Source organism: Mustela nigripes, chromosome 6 (genome assembly GCF_022355385.1).
Source record: "Mustela nigripes isolate SB6536 chromosome 6, MUSNIG.SB6536, whole genome shotgun sequence".
Lineage (NCBI taxonomy): Eukaryota > Metazoa > Chordata > Mammalia > Carnivora > Mustelidae > Mustela > Mustela nigripes.
In genome coordinates, this window is record NC_081562.1 from 127,093,942 (window position 1) to 127,107,951 (window position 14,010).

The window sequence follows — 14,010 nt, forward strand, 5'->3', positions numbered from 1 at the left end:
AATGTGGGGCTTGATCCCAGGACCCGGGGATCACAACCCAAGCCAAAGGCAGAAGCCTACCCCACTGAGCCACTCAGGTGCCCCTATAGTTGAATTTTTCAAAATCTGTGCCAATCTGATGGAAGAGATACGGTATAGTTTGGTTCCGAACAGATTCCTAGGTTGATAGTTACTTCCCTCCATAATCCATTGTCATGTGACATCTCATATTGCAACTGAGAGATACACTATCAACTTAACTGTCATTCTTTATCATTTTTAAAAGTGATCTCTACACTTAATGTGGGGCACGAACTCATGACCCCAAGATCAAGAGTCATATGCTCTATTGACTGAGTCAATCAGGCACCCCTAACTGTCATTCTTTTCAGGTGATTTCTTTATCTAGCTTTTGTATCTTTCCTTGTCTTTGACATTATACAGTTTACAATAACAGTAACCAGGTGTCAATACTGTAATTCATTCTGCTCTGGACTAGATATCTTCTTAAATTAGAGCCTTTATAAGCTTCTAAAAAAATTCCCAATTATTATCTTTTAAAACACTGTCTCCTGACTTCCATTTCCAACAATTTCGCAAATTTGGTGTAACTGTCCAGGTAGAGAACGATTTTTCAATGATAGTAAGAAGTAGGAAATCATATTTTTCAAACTATTTTTTAAAAAGTGAGGGGCAGAGAGAGAGAGAGAATTTTCAAACCCCGTGGGTAGCCTGACACAGGACTTCATCTCATGACCCCGAAATCGTGACCTGAGCCAAAACCAAAAGCTGACACTTAGCCCACTGAGCCACCCAGATGCCACACAAAATAATATATTTCAAAAAGATGTTTCTCTGTGGTCGAGAAAGTGAGAGAAAACAATGAGGCTACAAAATGCTAGACAGCATGATTTCACATTCACTCAAACTAGCTTTTAACTGGAGAACACCTGCAGGTCCCTGATGACCCAAGATCTGAAGGCCAAACGGAATAAAGGATCAAACTAGGGGTAGCCCACAAAACCCAGGACCTTCCCCTAAAGATGACCTCATAAGTGGGTGAACTAGAAAAGATATACCTCAAGAAAGAACACTGACTTGTTTGGGCTTGGGCTCATAGAGTATCAAGAGAGAGTTGATCAAATCAGTGTGTGGTACATGTGAAACTAACATAATAGTGTGTCAACTATTCATCAATATGATGAATAGAGATCAAATTAATAAATAAATAATTTTTGAAAGAGACGATGGAAAAGTCTCCTGACCGTTGGTAGTCACAGCAGGTACTCATCCACCTCTGGAGCCAGATTCATACTACTTATATGGCAAAAAAGGCCCATCCTGGAATCCTCTCTAGAAGAATGTTTCCTAAGCACGGTCCTCAAAGAATGCCAAAACATAAAATTCCAAACACACAGCTGTGTTAACACCTTGAGTTTAGCGTGGTGAAACCCATTCCAGACTTCCGAACTCCAGAACTGTCAGAGAACAAATTCTGTTGTTTTAAGCCACTCATTTGTTGCCTCCCAAATTCCCATGCCAAGTTTTCTTACTCGATCTAAGGGACCTCTCACTCGATCTAAGATGAGAGAAGCAGGCCCCTGGCATTCTGCAGTGTTCTGTCAAATTTATTGTAATTTGTTACAGCACGAGAGGAAACGAAGTGTGGCAAAAATGCTTAAGTTTTCCCATGGACTTAGCAGATCTGCCCATAGTAGATTGCCCAACCCCTCACCTAAATGAACAGCAAACTTCTTTGCCCCTTGGCCAGGTAAGTAGGCAGACTTCTTTCTATTATTGTTTCCATGGGCAGGGCAGACTTTTGAGGACAGGTTTTACCCACATCGCTCAGTTCCAGCTTTCAAACCTATACAGACCCAAGATCATGATGCCTAGGCTTTAAAAACCTTAGCAGACTGCCCCTTGGGCCGTTTTCCTGTCAGCTGTGGGAAAGATGGCAAACATGACATAATTCTCACTTAAATCATTTCATTCTTTATTTCTGGCCTCTGGAGAAGGCTGAGCTATTGACTTTTTCACTTTGGCTGAGCGGTTGACTAAAAATATTTTTTGTTGTATTTTGTCCTTCATTTCCAAGTAACTGCTAGGTTCAAAAGGACACTTAAAATAAAATTATAAACTATTTAGGAAAAGAGCAAAAGGGGAGCCTGGCTGGCTCAGTCAGCAGAGCATGATCTCAGGGTCATGAGTTCAAGTCTCATGTTGGGCATGGAGTCTTTTTTTTTTTTTTAAGATTTTATTTATTTGACAGACAGAGAACACAAGTAGGCAGAGAGGCAGGCAGAGAGAGGAGGAAGCAGGCTCCTCGCTGAGCGGAGCCCGATGCAGGGCTCGATCCCACGATCCTGGATCATGACCTGAGCTGAAGGCGGAGGCTGTAACCCACTGAGCCACCCAGGCGCCCCTATTTTTTTTTTTTAAGATTTTATTTTTTTATTTGAGAGAAAGTGCATGAGCAGCGAGGAAGGACAGAGGGAGACACAGGCCACCTGCTGAACAGGGAGCCTGACATGGGGTTTGATCCAAGGACCCTGGGATCATGACCTGAGCTGGAAGCAGATACTTAACCAACTGAGCCACTCAGCCCCCTCCCCCACCTTCATGGAGATTACTTAAAAAAAAAAAATGTAAAACAAACAAACAAAAAATAGAAAAAATCAAGAATGAGAAAACATTAAAACTATGAGACATGAGCAGATAACCAGGGAAAAGTGAATAGACTTATTTTAGGGCATATATTAGAAAATAAGTAAGATTATAAATAAATAAAACATCTAACCATTCAATTCAAGAATACAGAAAAAGAATAAAATAATCCATAGAGAGGAATTTAAAAATTTAAAAACTGAAATTGTATATATTAAAAAAACAGAAGAAGTGATATAATCCATAAAACCAATAAAACTTTTCTGGGAGGGGCGCCTGGGTGGCTCAGTGGGTTAAAGCCTCTGCCTTCGGCTCAGGTCATGATCCCAGGGTTCTGGGATCGAGGCCCACATCGGGCTCTCTGCTCAGCAGGGAGCCTGCTTCTTCCTCTCTCTGCCTGCCTCTCTGCCTACTTGTGATCTCTGTCTGTCAAATAAATAAATAAAAATCTTAACAAAAAAAACCAAAAAACTTTTCTGGGAGGGAGAATAGAGGGCTAGCTATTTTCGTCAAATCGGGATCTGGAGAAAACAAAACACATCTTGAAATTATACATAACTGCAGGTATAAAAGCTATTAATTTTATGAGAATACCATGTAAAAATTTATATTAATAATATATAAAACCTAAGTGGCTAATTTTCTAGAAACATGTATATTATCAAAATTGAGTCAAGGAGATAGAAAACTGAACAGGTAAATACCCCAAGAAAGCCCTCTGAAATAGCTCCTTTGAGACGAGTAGTTTTTGAGTGGTTTCTGCTATACTTTTAGTGATCATGTGAATCATGTTTTATTTTAATATGATAGAAAAACATGTAAACTTGTGAAAAAAATTCTGATTTGTTACTAAAACCATGTAATGTTTATTAATAAGAATTGTCATTATAGACTTTAAGTATAGTGAGCATTGGGATTTTTTTTTTATGATTTTATCTACTTATTTGAGAGAGAGAGAGAGAGAGAGACATGGGGCAGGTGATGGGGAGCAGAGGGAAAAGGACACACAGACTCCTGCTGAGCACAGAGCCAGAGGCACGGCTCAATCCCAGGACCCCAAGATCATGACCTGAGCCAAAATCAAGAGTCGGGCACCTAACTGACTGAGCTGCCTAGATGCCCCAGTATGCATGGTTTTTAAAGTCTATGTTCTAATATCAGAAGCCCTATGGTCAGTTAAATGACTAAGAGATGGGCTAAAGTCTCTATGAGGCCTCTTTGCTTCCAGTTCTCCTTTACTTCTGGGTGGAGCCATCTTGCGTGCCAAGTAGAAGATAAGAGGACATACCAGGGTGACTATCATTGAGAGCCTGCTACTCTAAACTGTGGCCCCTAGACACGAAAGCCCAAGAATAACTACTCAGTCTTTCAGTTGCCTATTTGGGAATTTGTAAAGGTCCCTCGGGGGAGAAGCACCCGCCTTCCGTGGATTTCCATCTTGTCCTTGACCTTAAATTAGAAATACTTCACAACCCCCACTCCACCCAGTTCTGGTTCGCTTGGTGAGAAGCTTGCTCAGTAGTTACCTAATGTGTCATTTGGGGAAGGGGAAGGGGAAGTCTTCACACAGGGCACTTTAAGAACATACACTGGTGATTCAAAGCAGCAGAAAATGCAACAAAGGGCAATCAAGGATTTATAAACAGAACACAGTCCACAGGAATTTGAACTGACTGGTGAAAAATATTTGGTGTTTAGTGATGGCATATAAAAAAGCAAACACTAACAAACAAAAAACACTGTTTTGTTTTGTTTTTTTAAGTTGACCCCGCAGGCTGTCAAGTACTTGACGATTTGCACCTGGTTTGTGAGGCACTAATATAAACACCATTTCTCATGAAGCTCAAGGTACAGACACAATCTTCAATCCTTCGTTGACCTTGAATGTGACATACTCCCTGAGCTCATGAATGGCACAAGGTTGACTCTCACAGAAAAGTGAAATCTAGTGGATGACACCTGTTTATGGTTGTGAATAAATACAACTTTTAAGAACACAAAACTTCTGGGCGCCTGGGTGGCTCACTGGGTTAAGCCTCTGCCTTCGGCTCGGGTCATGATCTCAGGGTCCTGGGATCGAGTACCGCATCGGGCTCTCTGCTCGGCGGAGAGCCTGCTTCCTCCTCTCTCTCTCTCTCTCTGCCTGCCTCTCTGCCTGCTTGTGATCTCTCTCTGTCGAATGGATGAATAAAATCTTTAAAAAAAAAAAAAGAATACAAAACTTCTTTCTTTTGATTAAAACTAATGATCCTGGGGTGGGGGGAGAGAGAAGGTAGTCATTATAAACCAGCCTCACTATGAACACAGACACAAGAAAATGGTAGTAACCAAAGCAGCAGGTTGTTACAAGGCAGAGGCTTAACTGACTGAGCCACCCAAGCACACCCTAAAACTAAAATTTAAACACAAAAATTTAATAAAGAAGTAAATCTAACAAGAAATGCATGAGGCTGAGGCCCCTGGATGGCCAGTCAGTTAAAGCGTCTGCCTTTGGCTCAGGTCATGATCTCGGGGTCCTGGGCTCAAGCCCCACATACCGCTCCCTGCTCAGATGAGAATCTGCTTCTCCCTCTGTTCTTCCCCCTGCTTTCTCTCTCTCTCTCAAATAATAAATAAAGTCTTAAAAAAATGTAAATTTCCTATGTGAAGGAAATTATAAAGTTTTACTGAAGGTCTCAAAAAGAAAAATTTTAAAAATAGATATATATGTTCTTAGATAAGAAGTCTCAATGTTGTGGGGTGCCTGTGTGGCTCAGTTGGTTGGGCAGCTGCCTTTGGCTCAGGTTATGATTGCGGGGTCCTGGGATGGAGCCCCACATCCGGATCCTTGCTCAGCAGAGATCCTGCTTCTCTCTCTTCTTCTGCCTGCCATTCTGCTTACTTGTGTTCTGTATCTGTCTGTCAAATAAATAAATAAAATCTTTTTAAAAAAAGGAAGAAGAAGAAGTCTCAATGTTGCAAAGTTGTAACATTTCAGTTTAGTTTATAAATTTAGTGCAATCAACAAGACAAGTTCACAAGAAAGAGAAAGACTTGGAGTGCCTGGCTGGCTCAGTCCATAGAGCATGTGACACTTGATCTCAGTGTTGTGAGTTCAAGCCCCATTTTGGGCGTGGAGCCTACTTAAAAAAAAAAAAAATGCTTAAATACAGCCAAAAGTTTTTGAAAATAAATTCCATCGTATTGGAAGATTGACCAACCTGATACCAAAGTAGAAAAATACAGTGTTTTAAAAAATAAAATATTAAGAGAAAAATAGATAAAAGATAACTGGGATTGCAGACAAGACATATTCCCATTTAAGCAAAAATTTAAATTCCAGTATGTATGTCTTTTTACATCAATTGGTAGAGAATAGTCTATTAAATACATGGTCCTGGGGCCCCTGGGTGGCTCAGTCAGTTAAGTGTCTGCCTTTGGCTCAGGTTATGATCCCAGGGTCCTGGGATTGAGACCCACACTAGGCTTCTTGCTCAGTGGGGAGTCTGCTTCTCTCTCTCCTTCTGCCCTTCCACCTGCTTCTGCTTGGGCTCTCTCTGTCAAACAAATAAACTCTTTAAAAAAAAAAATGTAATAGATCTTTAAATAAATGACCCCTTAACAATGTTGAAGACCAACAACAGACTGAAATAGAATATTTGTGATGTGTATAATATATAAAGGATTATACTCAGGATAAAGCACCACTACAAGCCACTGGAGAAATGGAAAGACTGTGAATAGGCAATTCACAAATTAATAAATATACTTAGGGTAACACATACTATGCTGTGTCCCAATCCTGAAGGATGTATCTCCCCAGCTGCTGGGGTGTTGCTGGCTGCCTGCCCTCAGCATTCAGCCCTCTCTGGGAATGCTTCTTGCTGGAAGGGTCACTTCACCCAAAGGCTATTTATCTTCCCAGGGCAGCCCTCATCCAATGACTGGGGGAAGCAGGGGTTATAAGGGCTTGGCCACCATGCTCTAACTCAGGACAGCTCACAAGGGTCAGCCTAGCTTCAGAGATCACCAAGACGTCAGCTGAGGCCTTAGCCAAGCATCCCAACTTTCCCTCTGCCTAATCCTGCTTCCTTCCGTTCCCCCTCCCCCATGGGTGTCAATCAAAAGAGAGCACTCCTTCATAAACGCAGGCACCCACATCTCCATCTCAGCATCTGCTTTGCAGGACCTGACCTACAGCAGTCAGTAAACATGAAGAGATGCCTTGCCCCAGTTCTCATTAGGAAATGCAAATTAAAAAACAAACAAACAAAAACTAAAGGTCCTATTTTGCTCATTAGATAGGCAACGTTTTCAAGGACTGGTAGTATCCAGGGTTGGTGAGAGTGTGGGACAAAGAGCATTTCATGCACTGTCAGAGCTGTCATGAAACTGGTAAGTCGTTTTTGGAAAGCAATTTGCCAAAATCTGTCAATTTCACCTGTAAGTACAAATCTTAGATAAATGCTAGTATGTATGTACAATCATATACATACATACATATAAATATACATACATACATATATATATACACACACATATATCAGTTCATTGAAACTCTTTAAAAAAGGTTTATTCTTCATTTGAGAGAGTGAGAGGGAGGGGGAGGGGCAGCGGGAGAGGGAGAGAGAGAATCTCAAGCAGACTCCCCACTGAGCACATAGCCCCACACGGGGCTCAAGCTCAGGATCCTGAGACCATGACCTGAGCCGAAATCCAAGAGTCAGACACTTAATCAAACTGAGACACCCAGGCGTCCCTGAAATATTCTTTTGAGATTTTATTTTTTAAAGTAATCTCTACGCCCAATGTGAGGCTTGAACTCACAACTCTGAGATCAGGAGCCACACGCTCCACCGGCCGAGCCAGCCAGGCACCCCTTGAAACATTTTTAATTAATGAAAAACTGCAAACAGTAGTACATGTACTGTTTTGTAATCTGTTCAGCATTCCTTCTTTTGGAAAAGTGCCACTTTCCCTCTCACTTAGGGGGCCAGTGGTGCTGTCACTCATAACGTCTCTATGATGGATCATTTTACGTCAACCTGACTGGGTTAAGGGATGCCCAGATAGCTGTTTATTTCTGAGAGAGACTGTACGGGTATTTCTGGAAGGGATTAGCATTCGAATCAGCAGACTGAGTAAAGAAACAACCCCCTCCCCCACCCCACACCAGTGTGGGTGGACGTCATCCAATCCTTTGTGGTCCTGAGTAGAACAAAAAGGCAGAGGAAGAGCGGATCTGCTCTCTGCTTGAGCTGGACCACCATGCTTGGACATCAGTGTTTCTGTTTCTCAGGTCTCTGGCCTGTACTGGGACCTGATACCACTGGCCCTCTGGTTCTCAGATCTTCAGGTTTAGACTAGAACAACACCACCAGCTTTTCTGGGCCAGTCATGAGGCTCCTCTGCCTCTGTAATCTTGTGAGCCAATCCCTCATAATCAACTTCTTTTTCTATATCTGTATTGGTATCGGTATCTATCTACTTATATCTCCTATTGGTCTGTTTCCCTGGAGAACTCTGATTGATACAAGTTCCTTCCTCTATCTGGGCACAATGGCCAAGGCCTGGCTAAAAAAACAGCATTTGGCCAACCACTTGGACCCAGTGACAGATCCAGAGGTGTACTGACTCCATCAGGGCCAATCTGAGTCCGGCTCTTGAACTGATAGAAGGACACTGGCAAAAAGAAGGTATCTAGGCAGAGTAGTTGTTAAACTATGGGCTGTCAGGGGCCCTCTCCTCTGGCACATGGCAGAATGAAACCAACCAACACACACCACACACACACATACACACACACACTCACACTCACACAGGCTTGTCAAGAGATGGGAACATTGATGTCTGAAGCAATCGTTCTGTTTCTAGTTCCAGCTATGCCCAAATCTTCTATTTCAATAAACCAGTTATTTCCCTAACTTTGCTAAAACAAATTAAAAATAGGTTGGTAAATCTTTCAACCAAAAGAGTATTTACATAACTTGCTGAGCAGTAGGGGACATGTTAAGCAAGTGATAGTGCCGGGTAGAGCACGAGACTCTTAATCTCAGGGCTGTGAGCTCACACATGGTGTCAGGCATAGAGTGTACTAAAGTAATAATAATAAAAAAATAAGGGACAGTGCCTTCATACAGTTGGCACACTTGGGGTACCTGGGTGACTCCTCAGTTGGTTAAGTGTCTGACTTCCAGCCGGGGCCTGATCTCAAGGTCCTGGGATCGAGCCCCGAGTCCAGCCCTGTGACCAGCTCTGTGCTCAGTGGGAGTCTGCTTGTCCCTCTCCCTCAAATTCTGTCCTCTCCCCCATCCACTCCACCTACCCCCAACCCTCGCTCATGCACTCTCTCAAATAGATACAATCTTAAAAAAGGGGAAAAAAGGAGTTGGCAAACTTTTTTCAGCCAGGTAGTAATTTTTGTTTTAGGCTTTGCAGTTCATACGGTCTGCATCACAATTCAACTCTACTGTGGTAGCCAGAATTGGCCCTTAGGAAAACGCTGGCCAAGCCCTACTATACCGTGGAACCACGCAGTAGTTGAAAAGTCCTGTCCTTCTGTAGATACTCAAGTAGTAGGATAATATTTTGCGATATAACCGCATGGCTTGCGTTCCCGGTAATTCCTTCTAAACTTTCCGCGTGAAGCACTTGTCACCTGTAGGCATTCTGAATACTCTTCCTTCGGGTACCTGCCTGGCTTGCTCCCTGCCTCCTCAGATTGCTTCTCAAATGTCTCCGGACATTTTCCCCTGGACACGCTTTCTCAAATCATTAGCCTTCTCCAACCCTGCCTTTCCATCTCCCCTGCTTTATGCTGCTCCTTCATTATCTCCCCATTTAACATGCTCTGCATTTCCCTACTCGGCAAGCTCCAGAAGGACGGGTATGTTAATCCATGTTATTCTCTATTCCAGCATTCGTAACAGGCTCTGGCACATAGTAGTTGCTCAGTAAATAGTCGTTAAATAAAAAGTAATAATGGTTCTATCTATCTAGTACTTCCTACATGCTGGGCACTGTAAAAAGCGCTTTGTGTTTGTTTATTTATTTGATTTATATTAAAGCACTTCCTATAAATACACATTTAATTCATATTAATTATATATTACTATACAATATGTTAATCTGTGGTTCAATTTGTATTAAGCTTCACAACAACCATTTGCAGTCGGTCCCACTACTATTGTCTATTTGATGGGTATCTGGACGGTGACAATGCGGGTACCTAGTTGCCCCAGAGAAGGGCCAAAAAGCAACACATGCAAAGTTAAAATCCTTGGCTTTTCCTTCCAAAATAGTTCCTCAAAACCCACAGTGAAGGTAAATGTGTTGAAAGCCAAGGCTTTTGGCTTTTGCAAGAGCTGAACTTTTAAAAAAAAATTTAAAAAATGTAAGCAGATTTTTTTGTATCCCAAAGCCAAGTATCCAAAGGATTTGAGAGTAAAGTTTATCCTTAAATAATAGTTTGGGATGAACATATGCCTTTTAGAAGGAGACGGGAAAAAACACTCGTGGTTTTGGGGTGCCTGACAGCTTCGTTGGTGTAGCGTGCTGCTCTTGATCTCAGAGTTGTAAGTTCGAGCCCTATGTTGGATGTAAAAATTACCTTTAAAAAAAATCACTCTTGGGGTGCCTGGGTGGCCCAGTGGGTTAAAGCCATTGCCTTCGGCTCAGGTCATGATCCCAGGATCCTGGGATCGAGCCCCACATCGGGCTCTCTGCTCAGCAGGGATCCTGCTTCCTCCTCTCTCTCTGCCTGCCTCTCTGCCTACTTGTGATCGCTGTCTGTCAAATAAATAAATAAAATCTTAAAAAAAAAAATCACTCTTGGTGTAGCTGGGAGATCTTCTCAGAGTAAGAGGACAGCAGAATGGAGCCCTGCTGTGCACCTGGAGGCAATCCAGAACAGACCTGGATTATCCGGTCAGTCCCAAGAGGTTGAAAGCTGCATCTCCCAGAACTAGGGCAGATCAGGACACAGAGTAGCGCAACTGACTGAGGTTCCAGGCAGAAGGGCCAGGGCAGCCCAAAGCCCCTGGGATCCTCTTAAGGAGGCAGAGGTGGCTGAGGTGGGGGGAAGGGCAGACCCAAAGGGAACTGGAATCTGGCTGAGAAGTTTCCAGAGCATGAGGCCTGAGTAGAAGAGACCGCGGTGTGAAAGAGTTCATCTTCACATCTCCACAATCTTCAGTGGTCTTCACTCCTAAGGCATAGCACAGAAGCCACCTGCCCCCATCCTATTTACTCCTAGGAAGAGGGAAAATCTACCTTCACTGAGTATTTACCTAATAAAGGACGTGATCTAGAAGATATGCGATCAAGTTCTCTGGTTTTCACCTAAGAACTGAGCTAGGAGCGACAGGAAGTGAAAGATGGATTAAGAAAAGGACAGTTTGCGTGCATGAGGTGCGCGGCCATGAGACCAGTCCCTCTTTCTCCAGTGTGGAAAGATCTGCAAGGTATAGCGTTAAGTGGAAAGGAAGCAAGCCGTAAAACACGATGTAAAGTGCATTCCCATTTCTGCAAATGAAAGCAGAGAGGAAGTGGAGTGGATGGGGGAACTTTCCCTTTTTAGTCCATGGCTGCCTTCTGGTTTGAACTTTTGGCATCTAGCTGCTTTTTGCACAAATACAACAATGAAATTTAAAAATGCTGTGATGATGCTGCGTAGACTTCTTTTAAACTCAAGCGCCATCATTTCAGGACACCTTCCTTGCCTTCCCTCCTCCACCCCCACAGGCTGATGGAGTGGTCCTCCAGCTCCCCCACACTCTTGCCTCAGCACATATACCATAGATTATTGAAAAGGATTGGCTCATGGGTTTATCCTCTCCACTCAACTCTGGGTTCCTCAAGGGCAAGGAACGTATCTTATTCATTTGGGGCCCAGAATCTTCTAGGATTTCCATATGTACGGGATGAATGAGTGAGGAAAAAAATGGTAATAAACCTACTTCTGACTTCAGATGAGTTCCTGAGTTCTATTTTGTCACGTTTTAAAATATCACTATTATGACCTACTTAAAATGTGAGTATGAAAGCTTAAACAGAAAAAGCCCAAATTAATAAAAGCCAAAGCAGAGTTCCTCATTGAAAGTGAGCTTTCTGACAACTCTCTGAAGATTTAAGATGCCTTATTTAAGATGAAAGCACCAACAAACGGTATGAGTATTATAAATGATCAACAGTCTCCTATCTTTAAAATTCAGGCCTAGAATTTTATGTAACGATGATTTCATCTATAGCTTCCTTTCAGTATAACATTTGGATGTTAGCAGGCACTAAAAATACATAGGGGAAATTCAAAGGAGCTCCTCTGAATCCAAGCAACAGGATGAAACCCAACTCCCCTCCTTTCAAGACTTTAGAAGACCCGAGAACATAACTAAGACAGGTCTCCATAAGGTGACAGACACCAAATTATTAAGACTGAAAGGAACCAGAACTTGACATACTAAGCACCCAAACTCAAAACTGAAAAAACTCACACATAGAATTCTGAGGTCTCCGTTCAGGTGAGAGAGAAAGGTCAGTGGATTTGCAGACTTCTAGATTGTTCTCTGGGGTCAAAATGGGGTGTGGAAATAGTGCTCCCCAGGTTTGGGAGAAAGGGTGTGAAGAACACAGTCATGTTCGAGGGATACCATCGTAGGACGCCCCCTCACTGCTCTGGGGCTGCTCCTGCTTATGCAGGAGGCAGAAACAGTCCATTTCAGGAACTGAGAGCAGTGAGGGAGGAAGTGGAAATAGCCTGGGTAGGAATGGGCATCTTACCGGGACCCCTTGTTCCTCTTTCCCGCTTCAGTTCTTCCCCCTGGGTGGATGGACTGTATATTTCCCATATACACATTGATTATTTCTCTAGGTTTTCCTTGGTGTAGCATCAATATGGAACATAGCGTGTTTTCGAATTAAAAATAGCACCATTAAAGCAGACTTAGGGTAAGATTGTTCTTTACACGCCTTCTCATTAAGAAAAACAGGTACTTAAGGGCGCCTGGGTGACTCAGTGGGTTCAAACCTCTGCCTTTGCCTCAGGTGGTGATCTCAGAGTCCTGGGATTGAGCCCCACATCGGGCTCTCTGCTCAGCAGGGAACTTGCCCCCCCCCCCCCCCCCACTGCCTGCCTCTATGCCTACTTGTGATCTCTGTCAAATAAATAAATAAAATCTTAAAAAAAAAAAAAAAAGAAAAGAAAAACAGGTACTTAAGCCAGAATGTCCCTTGAGAGCAGGAAGGTTAAAAACACAAATGCAGGAGTGACTGAGATCTCGCGCTAGGCTCTTTTTGGGCAGTGAGGCTAAGTTTGTGCTTTCTGGGCTCCCATCCACCTTGAGACACTACCACCCCTTGTAGATGCATTTGCCCATTTTTTTTCTCTATCTTTATTGTCAGGACTTCAGTCTGAGCCACCATTATTTCTTACTTAGTCTCCTGTATAGTTTCCTTTTTTCTCTCCCTATTTTAACATTCACGTTTCTTTAGTCTGTTCTCCTCATAGGAGTCCTTGAGATTTTTTTTTACAAACAAATTATTAGCTTCCCGAGGGCGCCTATGGCATTTAGAATAAAATTCAGATTCTTGCCAGGGTCTCAATGACCTGACCCTTGCCTTCCTTGTCAACACAGGCTTCCTCTGGCTTCTAGAACGGAGGTCCTCACACAGATGGCCCCTCTATCCAGGCCACTTTTGGCCCCATTCTTTCCATGGCTGATGCTTCTTATCTTGCAGGCTTATAGATCTCTTCCTTGGTGAGGTTTTCTCTGACACTCTACCTATTTTCTATTCCTGCTCTGGGTTCATTAACCTCAGAACTCTGGTCACAGCCTGTGATTGTAGGATTATCCCTTTACTTCTGCTCTGTGTCCTCTCAGACCATAAACTCTGTGAGGGAAGAAATCATGTGTAGAACTTAGCATACCATCTAGCACACAGTAGGTGCAATCAATAATTAGGAGTTACATAAATGCATGTTTCTGAAGTGTTAGTGGAAAAATAAATAACTGAGGAAAATCCCAACCACCTCAACAATAGTCAGTTTTAACTCATGCCACCACCATAAGGGATTGGGGCAAGTTCACAGACACCTTGCAAGGTTTTCTATCTCCCCACTTAGGGTCCTCATCAGCCTCCACACATGTGGGGTCCCCTTGCTTCCTGCTTCTTGACATGGAGGACCTTTTTCTTAATCAGGAAAAAGGCTCAGACTAAAATCTGATACCTCCAGTCTTTTCAGTCAGCCTTGGCTTCTGAAGGTCACACAGATTTGTATGGACATTGTTGATCAACAAAGAATAGACCTTCCTTCTTCCCAGAGCATTTGAAAGGCTCTCTTAAGTATTGGGCATTCTTGATTTTAGGAGTTCCACCCCTTCATTGTAT